General features: G+C 37.0%; 1 protein-coding gene across 2 annotated transcripts in view; it reads left to right on the top strand.

Annotated features, from left to right (window-relative positions):
* The first annotated feature begins 923 nt into the window (after positions 1–923).
* LOC6042167 (solute carrier family 26 member 6) overlaps positions 924–11,525 on the top strand; it is a 33,737-nt gene continuing 23,135 nt past the window's right edge. The window contains exon 1 of one of the 2 annotated variants that reach the window (XM_038255003.1): positions 924–1,287. The gene's annotated coding sequence lies outside the window, so the exon portion shown is untranslated. Of the gene's footprint in view, positions 1,288–6,552; positions 7,205–11,525 lie in introns of those variants that run through there. The other variant, XM_001851262.2, reaches the window with a different exon arrangement.

The following is an 11,525-nucleotide window of genomic DNA, read 5'->3' as shown; positions in this document are numbered from 1 at the left end:
TTAAAATATAGATATCTAAGAATTTTCTCGATGAAACATTTCGCTCTTAGAAGCATTGGAATGCTGAGAAAATTTCCTATAAGACACATTTGAAAGTAAGGATGACTATTTTTTCTCCTTAAGGTTGCGCAGAAAACACGCCGTGAGGCAAAACATAAGAAGGTTTTTAAAAGACTTTCGGATTATAGAATTCTGGGATAACCGGGACTAGCGTTAATGGAGACTGAACTGTAATAATATTATTTTTATCACCTTGAAGCTTGAAATGAGATATCCTTGAAAATTGATATTTTAAGGGCATTAAATCATAAAGCTTAGTTGTCAGCTTCAAAATTCAATGTTTCAATGTTCAAAGTTGTTCAATCTTAGAGTTTTATATTGGTATGACTTCTTCCGCATCATTAAGTAAACGACCACTTTATTTATTTATCAATCAAAACAAACAAAAATCGCCACCCGAAAATATCCCACTTCATTATCACATCGCAAAATCGCCACAATTTCCAATCCATCATCGCTGGTGCAAATTTTTCCACCATCATCAGCCAAAGCAAACAGCACGTCACAAGACAGACGAAGCTGTCCGAGGAAAATCCAAAACACAAACAAAAACAGTCATCATCAGTCGACGTTTGCGTTTTCCACCCGACGAGCAACAGTCAGTCTGACCTGATGATTGAGAAAGGGAGACAAGACTGAGGAGAGTGAAAGAGAGCGACTGCCACCCAACAACATTGACGAAGGTCGTGGAAAACGTAACCATCAAGCTGCGAGTGTCAAAGGAAAAGTCGAGGGAAATCATGTGTTGTGTTTGGTGGAAATTTCTGTGACAATTTTATTGCGTGTGATTTAATTTAAACTTTGCTCAAGCCCACCGATTAACATTTCAGAATGTTGAAGAACTAATCGTTAAAATAGATAAGCCAAAAAAGATAAAATACGAAAAAATCCAGTGAATTGATTTTCCCAAACCCACCAGAATCAGATGCTTCGTGTGTGTATTTAGTTTCGTTTTTTGACGTTTGCGCGTTTTCCACCCATCAGAGTTTTTCCTCCCATCTCTCTACCCCACCCAGCAGCAGAGGAGAGTATCAAAGCAATCGAAACAAAAACAGAGAAAGAGAGAAATCAGAGGCGTTATACACGCTGAGTGGAGGAACAGTGAATCAAAAGTGGAATTGAGTGATGATCCACGTGGTGGCTTGGGAAACGGTTGGTGCGTTACGACAACAGATTTAATGGAATGATGATTTTAAAGCTTCAACAGGATTAGATCAAAATTTTCAGGTAAGCTCTATAACGGAATGAAATTGACTTTATGACACGAGTTTTGTATTAAATTTTCAATTTGAATTATTAATTTAATATAAACCATACTTAACAGGAACATAACTGGACTTTTTTTGATAACGTTTTCTATGTTAGAACTAGTTATGAAACGGAGACATTCTTATTATTGTTTATGAAATGTAAGTGTTCTAGATTATTTTTTAAAATCTTCAATTATTTTGAAAATATGACTAAAACCAAATTGAATTGAATTTTGTAAAGGTTGAAACGAAATTTTTATTTCAAATAGAAAAACTAACAATGTGGTGGTGCCTTCCACACTATTTACCAAAAATGGATCACACAACAGATCCGAATATAATTTTCATCTGAATTATGAATTCTTTGACTCGTTTGAAAGGTTTCTGAATCCACTAAACAACAAAAAGTCACATGAATATTTTTATCCATTTTGCATCATTGGATTATCTATACAAATCTCCACTCCAAACAAATATTTAACTCAAAAAATAGTTTAAAGAATTTTGATATCTCGCACAGTTTTTGGATTAAAAACATTTTTAGGATTACATTTTCATAAAAAAAAATATTTTAGAAAAATTATCCACACTCGGCCATCTTTGAAAAAATATATTTGATAAACTGGTAAAATACTCTACAATATTCTGTTGTTCCAAATTGATGATCCAAACATTGATTGGAATATTTTTTTTTGAGATATCAAATTCAACCCTCAAATTTCAATCAACATCGTAGAAACTATCACTCTGATTTTAATGTTAAAAGGTGAAACTCGTGTGATAATTTCTCAACCTTTTTGCATGAAATATTTTCAGATTTTTCAAATCACGATTTACATTTCAAAAAGTATAAAATCAAAGGTTGGATGAAAAATGTCCAGACAAAAGAAAATTGTAGAGAATTTTCTCAGCTTATCAAATATATTTTTCAGAGATTGGCGAGTATGGAGAACTATAAAAAGGATTTGTTTATAAAAAAAATATATTCTGAAATTGGCTTCTACTTTGAAACGATACAGATTATCAAAAATTCTTAGAAGCACTTTTTGATTTCAATTCAATTTAGATACCTTCCAAAAAATACAATTTAAAAAAATCATATCTTGGCGGAAAACTAAACATCAGAAATTGGCACTTTTTGTGTACTAAAACATATCAAATAATGAAGAAAACATCGAAGTGGAAAGTTTGTTAAAATCGAGTTTTTAGACCATTTTCCCGTGTTCCTTTTTTTCTGAATAGTCCAAATTATAACCTACAAATTTAGCGAAGACGATAGATAAAGTTTCAAAACAAAAGGTACAAAAAATAAAAACAGCTTTTGTTTGCGAAATTCTAGACAATTGCTCTGCTGTTATTCTGATTTTTAGGGAAAAGGGACTTGAAAATAATTCAATCACATTAATTTTGTTTAATTTAGGTTTTTAATGTTAAATCATACAGCATTCGAAGAGAAGATGATAGAAATTTTGATTAATTGCACCGTTTTTTGAGATATTTAAAAAGGGAAAAATACAGATTATTTGGACCAGGTGAAATGTAGGCATGGTTGGTGGATTGAGTGAGAATTTGACAATTTCCCTGTTATTATTCGCTGTATCTCAGCAACTAGAAATAGAATTTTCTAAACTAAAAAAAAATTAAACTGATTTTTTTTTGTTAAAATCAAACTTTATGTTGCCATCTCTCGTAAACGGTGCACTACAGTCCAGACTCGATTATCCGAAGGCCTTGGAAAAATTTCACTTCGGATAATCGAAACTTCTGGTAATCGAATCACGACAAAACAATTTTTTTTCGTTGTCTAATTTTTCATTGTTGAGCTTAAATATGACCCCACAACTAAGCTAAAGTGATATAGAATTTTTAAATCCAAGACGGCGGCCAATATGGCGGTGACGAAATATTGAAAATGCATTTTGTTATTTAGTTGGCAATCAATCATTAAAATTTAACAGAGTTCGGAAACTCACTCACGGGTTACTCAACCATGAGGAAAAACTTAGTTACCTGCGAGTAAATTACTCAACACTCTCGGTGAGTGTGAGGGCTTTGCTCATTTAGGTACTCACAAAGAGGGCAATGAGGGCTCATGAGGGCTATTTTCGAAAACAAATTTCGAGATGTCAAACTCTACATTGGTGAAATTCTTGCTCACTCAACAACGGAAAAGTAGTTCTGATGGTAGTGGCGCAGTGCTATCAATTAGAAGTTTTTTTTTATCACAGTGGTTCAACTCCTGATTTTTATCTGTTTTTTCAGCGAGTTTTGTCCTACCGACGGATAGGTCGGAGGTTGTTTAGACTAGGAATGCATCTGCGGGTGGATTTTAACAGCTTTACCAGCAGTGGATGGCCGTGTTGCTGAGGTAAGTGGCCACACCCAGTCGTCGACAGTTGTATAAATGTGTTATGCTGCAGAATCGGGACATCCCGAAGAAGTTGCAGTAGCCGCCGGTGGCTTTGGCTTGGAGGTTCACTGATAATTTAAAAAAGCCGATCCAGTGCTTTGGACAGCTTTAGGCTAGGGCCACCGGCATCCGCTGAGGCTCCACTGGCGTGTCCTGGTTCTTAGGTAAGACATATTGGTAGAACTGACAGCGACCGGGAATGGCCACAATTGCACAGCTGTCGAAGGGAGTGACCATTACCCACAACAACACGGCCATCTTCTTTTGGTATGGCTGCCAACATCCACCCGCAGAAGCTGCCCCCGTCTGCGGCCTCCGATTTTTCCCGCGGTAGGTCAATCCACAACAGATTTCGACCGGTCGCCCATCTTAAAATTATGAAAATAATTGCCCATCCGCCAGCCGCTGGACTTCGACAATCCAAGGTTTCCTTTTCAGCAATGAAAAAAAATATACTAGACAACAAAAAAAAAAAAAAGTTTATGTCTAATTAATATCAACACAAAACCTTCGGATTTATAGACATTGACGCTACCTCGAATGTACAACCTATTGATGAAGACGTTTGATTTTGGATTGATATGTTCATTGATTCTATAAATAACAAACTGTTGGAAACGGCCTACTCACGCCCTCATTTTACTCAAATATGAGTAAATTTACTCAGCCCTCACATTCACGGTGAGTAACGAGAGTGTTTGCTGTGAGGAAGCCTACTCGATTTGTGAGTGTGAGTGGTTTTCCGAACTCTGAAATTTAACTCAATGGAGCATTTCCATTCGAGCAGTTTTTGCTTTTTTCTACAATGTATTCCTTATGGGAGAACTGTCATTTCTACCACTCGAATCCGGTGCTCCATTGGAGTCGCAGAGCTCGAATTTGATGTCAAAAACAAGAAAATAAAAAAAGAAAATAAATGTTTTTGGTCGTGATTTGATCAACCGAACTTCCATACAAACCTGCGGATAATCGAACTTCGGATTATCGAAACTTCGGATAATCGAGGCTTCGGATAATCGAGTCTGGACTGTATATCTAAATTTCTGTTAAGTACTTTTCGACTGCATTTATAAAACACATTTTCAAAAAAAAAAAAAAAAAAACAATTTCAATTCCTTTAAAAGATACATGTTTTCGAATATTTACGAAACAAAAGTACATTGACTCTGTAATAGAATGATTCGTACAACAAAACTTTCCCAAAATTACCTCAAAAAATAAAAATGATAAAAAAATGATCAAAATTAGGTGATAATGGCACTAAATATACAACTTTAAAATATAAAAAAATGTCCTTTTTATTGGCTTGGCAGTAATGTGGTAAAGATTTAAAAAAAAATGGTTGAATTGTTATTTGTCCGATGTTTCGAGTTATATAAAATCAATGAATTAAGATAAAGATTTTATATAAATCGAAAATTAAAATTACAGTAAAACCTCTTTTTACGCGGTGCGTTACGTTTATCTAATTCGTCGATTTCTCTGGAATGACGTAACATTTTTGCAATGTTTTAAAAGCAATTTCGAGCCAAACCTTTCATTAGGGCACAAAACCAAAAACCACGATTCGAGAAAATCGCTTGTAAATAGTGAACAACTTGTTTCAATTCCTATTTAAAAAAGAAGCTTAACTGATTGTATTTTTACTTATGATACGATAAAACACATCATTCTCCTCAACTCTGCTTGAATGCTTCTTAATTTATGTTGATTTTCGCATAATTAAAAAAAAAAATCTTGTTTTTGGGCCCATTTATCTTTCCAACTGTTGTTCATAATGGGCCCTTTCTAAATGCAATTTCGAAGAGAACTAAAAGGGCACAAAATCGATGTCACCGGATTGTTGTTTTGAATGATGTTTATGGGCCCTTTTGTTTAGTTAGAAATAATGAGGAATCCAACGAAAATTTTGATAATTGGTTTTGTGATCGAATGGTGTGGATAAGGTATGTAAAACATAAAAATTCTTCAAATGTGTACTGAACAGCAGCCGCGGGACCGTATTAAATATTGTATTTCGACGAAGTTCGACAGAAATCCTTGGTGAAACGTAAATCAAACTTTGTTTTGAAGTGAATTTGTGTTAAGAATGTATGAAAAGTTCACTTTATAACATAGAAAGTTCCTCAACTACGAAAAACTGACGAAAATGAAAAGGGCACAATTGAACTTTTTGTCTAGTTTGGAGTGAACATTGTTAGGTGCCCTTTTGTGTTTGTGATTTTTTAATAGGAAGTTGTTTGCTATCAATCTGAATCTTGGAGGGCATGTAGAGAGTGTACTAATGAATAGAATAGTGGAATAATCCCGAATGTTTATGTTTTGGTTTTGTGCCCTAATGAAATGTTTGGCTCGATTTGTAGGTTTTGTTCAGATCTTTAAAACGCTGTTTGAAGCTTGCAATAATATTGTATGGTTTAAGAGAAATCTACGAAACAAAAAGCATAACGCCACCGTGTAAAAATAGGTTTCTTTGTAAATCTGTCTATCGACGCACCGCGTCTTCCACCAACACACACACACCCCCCAAAGTCTATCCCAACGCAAAAGCCCTTATTTCCGCTCTCGCGACCTCGCCTGCTCCGCGCCTTGTTTGCTCGGTCACCTCCGCCGATCGCTTATCAATTCGCGAAGGGCAACCTCTGGTACGCGTGGACTACACACAAACATATCGCGTCGATTTCCTTCTCTTCTCCACTGCACTCTTTGCGTGTGGTAGTGGTTGGTTCGCTCGCTCGCTCTCTTTCTTCGGCGGTCTCTTTCGCTCTCGCGAAACGATTACGGGCTCGGGAGAGCATCGCGGCCGCGTTCCGCAAGTCACGGCGAGGTGCCCGCCGTGGTTCAGTCTACGCCGGAACCCTTAAGCCAACACCAGCCAGCTGATCCCACGGTTCTACTCCCCAAACAACCTGACCCGTTGAATCAACAAGACTTGGTTGGGTGTTCAGGGAATACGGAGGAGGAACCTCCCAAATATTTGAACAACAATCCCGTTCGTGTGTGCAACTCTGGAACACCTCGCGATGCCTCTACTGAACAGTTTCGCCGCGAACTCTGAAGAAGCTTGAGACAAAAGTAGATTTGTCTCATCGGGCTAGGTTTTGGCGATTTCTACTGTATATAAAATGTGCGCCGCGATTCGTTCGGCCAGTAAGTCGGCAGGTTCGGCGAGTTGGATTGGAGCTTCCACCGGAATTGTGACCTTCTGCTGGAGTTAGTGTGTGTTTGTGTTCAGGAAGTTCTGCGTGCAACCGGTGTGACCTCCAAGTCGATCAGCTGGGCAACCTCGTGGTGAAAGGGTCGACCCGTCTAATACACGACTTACAGTCGTTCAGTTGTGGTGAAATTCAAGTGCAGCTAGGGGGAGCTGTAACTGTTACAGCTGATAGCTGGCGAGCTCGTAGAGAGTCAAGAAAGAAAGGTTATCAGCTGGCTCAAGGAAGACAGCAGCTACAGCTGAACAACGCGAATTCTTGAATTGCTGGTGAGTTGAGGGAAGAAAGAAATTTGACCACCGAAAAAGAAGTGGAGCACAGGTCAGAAAAAGCTATGATTCGTCATGTGCTGTGATGTCGATGACCTGGCGGTCGTCTCTAGTGGCGGGGTTAGTTACGAGAGTTGGGGGGTTTTCTATTCGCTGGCTAGTCGTTGGGGTTGTGGGAGTTTGTGGTTCGCCTAGTTTCACGAAGCAAGTCGTAAAGATTTATGGTAATGATTGCTGGAACATACCGACTTTCGTCGATGATTTAATTGTGGCTTTATCGTGTAAGCTATATTTCAGTGCCGAATAAGTGCACGATTTAAAATAGAATACATTTCAATTACCTGGAGTGGCATTATCTTATCTGTGGTCCAATTGGTTTCGTTTTTTTTGTAGATGTTCAATTTGAATAACCTTGCTAATGATTTTCTTCCAATGCAATCTGTAAATGAAATTTTGCAAAGACAATATTTTTTGGTAATGTTGGTCCTACAGGGATAGAAATTCTGTAAGTTGATCCGCTAACATTTTTGTCAATTTCGAAAGCATCTACAGTGAAATCGAAAAAATACGTTGACAATATTTAAAAACATTTCTGTTCTCACAAATTTGACAACATAGAGTATCCGGATTAGCTTACAGGATTTCTATCCGTGTCCCAATTTCAATTGTTTTGTGTGTATTTTTTTCTTATGGAGCTTTCTTTTCAAATAAGATTGAAAGTTTAAGTCGTCTACTGTTAACTTTGATGTAATTTATGAAAAAAATATCAGATTTTGCGGCTTTCAAAAAAAAAAAAAAAATAGAGATGCTAATTCCTGTGAAGGTCATTGCAAATTTTATTTCCAAAAAAAACAGGGATCAAAAAAATTAGTACTGATAATTAATAAAAATTACATTGAATTTTTCTCAATTTTCAGTAGTGTCATCTCGTTTTTGACAACACGATGTTTCGACCCGTTTTTTCTCCTCAAAAAATACTGATTAATGAGACTTACTTCATTTTTATTTTAAATTGTTGATTTAAAACCACCCTCCTCTTCCACCTTCTCGACCTTGATCAGCGTCGAGAAACAAAACTTTTAATAACATTTGTAGCCTTAGTAAAAAAACTAACTTAATCCACCTATGTGGTTGGAGCCTTCCTCACTTATTACCAACAATTGCTGATATGATGGAATTGTACAAAAATTTCATCTATTTTTAAGATCCAGAATAAAAAAGTGCATAAATATCACTTAAGTGGCCATACCTCGAGACAGGGTTGCCAGATAATCAATGTTTTAAACTTGTTGGAAAGGTCTTTTGATAATCTAACCAACGATGTGTCGGATGATGGATCCGGACTTCATTTACATAAATTTAAGTGAGATCCGGCTTCCAAAAAGTACATAAATATCACTTAAGTGGCCATACCTCGAGACAGGGTTGCCAGATCTTCAATGTTTTGGACTCGTTGGAAAGGTCTTTTGATAACCTAACCAACGATAGGTCGGATGATGGATCCGGACATAGTTTTCATACATTTAAGTGAGATCCGGCTTTCAAAAAGTACATAAATATCACTTAAGTGGCCATACCTCGAGACAGGGTTGCCAGATTTTTAATGTTTTGAACTCGTTGGAAAGGTCTTTTGATAACCTAACCAACGATGGGTCGGATGGTGGATCCGGACATAGTTTACATACATTTAAGTGAGATCCGGCTTCCAAAAAGTACATAAATATCACTTAAGTGGCCATACCTCGAGACAGGGTTGCCAGATTTTTAATGTTTTGAACTCGTTGGAAAGGTCTATTGATAACCTAACCAACGATGGGTCGGATGGTGGATCCGGACATAGTTTACATACATTTAAGTGAGATCCGGCTTCCAAAAAGTACATCAATATCACTTAAGTGGGCATATCTCGAGACAGGGTTGCCAGATCATCAATGTTTTGGACTCGTTGAAAAGGTCTTTTGATAACCTAACCAACGATGGGTCGGATGATGGACCCGGACATAGTTTACATACATTTAAGTGAGATCCGGCTTCCAAAAAGTACATAAATATCACTTAAGTGGCCATACCTCGAGACAGGGTTGCCAGATCTTCAATGTTTTGGACTCGTTGGAAAGGTCTTTTGATAACCTAACCAACGATAGGTCGGATGGTGGATCCGGACATAGTTTTCATACATTTAAGTGAGATCCGGCTTTCAAAAAGTACATAAATATCACTTAAGTGGCCATACCTCGAGACAGGGTTGCCAGATTTTTAATGTTTTGAACTCGTTGGAAAGGTCTTTTGATAACCTAACCAACGATAGGTCGGATGGTGGATCCGGACATAGTTTTCATACATTTAAGTGAGATCCGGCTTTCAAAAAGTACATAAATATCACTTAAGTGGCCATACCTCGAGACAGGGTTGCCAGATTTTTAATGTTTTGAACTCGTTGGAAAGGTCTATTGATAACCTAACCAACGATGGGTCGGATGGTGGATCCGGACATAGTTTACATACATTTAAGTGAGATCCGGCTTCAAAAAAGTACATAAATGTCACTTAAGTGGCCATATCTCGAGGCAGGGTTGCCAGATCTTCAATGTTTTGGACTCGTTGGAAAGGTCTTTTGATAACCTAACCAACGATAGGTCGGATGGTGGATCCGGACATAGTTTTCATACATTTAAGTGAGATCCGGCTTTCAAAAAGTACATAAATATCACTTAAGTGGCCATACCTCGAGACAGGGTTGCCAGATTTTTAATGTTTTGAACTCGTTGGAAAGGTCTTTTGATAACCTAACCAACGATGGGTCGGATGATGGATCCGGACATAGTTTACATACATTTAAGTGAGATCCGGCTTCCAAAAAGTACATCAATATCACATAAGTGGGCATATCTCGAGACAGGGTTGCCAGATCATCAATGTTTTGGACTCGTTGGAAAGGTCTTTTGATAACCTAACCAACGATGGGTCGGATGATGGACCCGGACATGGTTTACACACATTTAAGTGAGATCCGGATATATGTGAAAACACATTTTTATACATAACTTTTGAACTACTTATCGAAACTTCAATCTGTATAAAACTCGATCTATGGGACCCTAAACCAAGTCGAATGCAACAGGTTCGGGTCAAATCGGTTCAGCCAGTGCCGAGAAACATGAGCTAGTTTGTTGGTCACATACATACATATACACACAGACATTTGTTCAGTTTTCGATTCTGAGTCGATATGTATACATGAAGGTGGGTCTACGACGTTTTTATACAAAGTTCATTTTTAGAGCATGATTATAACCTTACCTCAGTGAGGAAGGCAAAATGGGGGCAGCAAATCAAACTTGCTACTACATTGCAAAACATAAAAAATGGAGGTAAAATACATTATAACTGAATCCAAAAACTAACTTTATCCACTTATGTGGTTGAAGCCTTCCACACTTATTACCAACAATGGCTGATGTGATGGAATTGTACGAAAATTTCATCTATTTTTTAGATCCGGAATAAAAAAGTACATAAATATCACTTAAATGGGCATACCTCCACACAGGGTTGCCAGATCTTCAATGTTTTGAACTCGTTGGAAAGGTTTTTTATAACCTAACCAGCGATGGGTCGGATGGTGGATCCGGACATAGTTTACATACATTTAAGTGAGATCCGGCATACAAAAAGTACATAAATATTACTTAAGTGGACATATCTCGAAACAGGGTTGCCAGATCTTCAATGTTTTAGACTCGTTGGAAAGGTCTTTTGATAACCTAACCAACGATAGGCTGGATGGTGGATCCGGATATAGTTTACATGCATTAAAGTGAGATCCGGATATATGAGAAAACACATTTTTATACATAACTTTTGAACTACTTATTGAAACTTCAATTTGTATAAAACTCGATCTATGGGACCCTAAACCAAGTCGAATGCAACAGGTTCGGGTCAAATTGGTTCAGCCAGTGTCGAGAAACATGAGCTAGTTTGTTGGTCACATACATACATACACACACACACACATACACACACATACGAAATGTCTATACAAAGTTCATTTTAGAGCAGGATTATAGCATTACCTCAGTGAGGAAGGCAAAAGGAGATTCTCGAATTTGATTCGAATAATTATCATTTTTTTATTTAAATTAAAAATACTTGTTTTATTTGTGAAAAGAAACCATAGATTTTAGAACAAGAATAATCAACCCAAATGTCGCTAGAAGATATTTGATAATTGTATCAAGGCTAATTTAAAACTTTGAAAAAAAAAAAATATATTTCTAACCAAAAAACTAACACGCAATTTTTGACGTATTTATCATTT

This window comes from Culex quinquefasciatus, chromosome 2 (assembly GCF_015732765.1).
Source record: "Culex quinquefasciatus strain JHB chromosome 2, VPISU_Cqui_1.0_pri_paternal, whole genome shotgun sequence".
NCBI lineage: Eukaryota > Metazoa > Arthropoda > Insecta > Diptera > Culicidae > Culex > Culex quinquefasciatus.
This window is presented reverse-complemented; position numbering and strand designations above follow the sequence as displayed.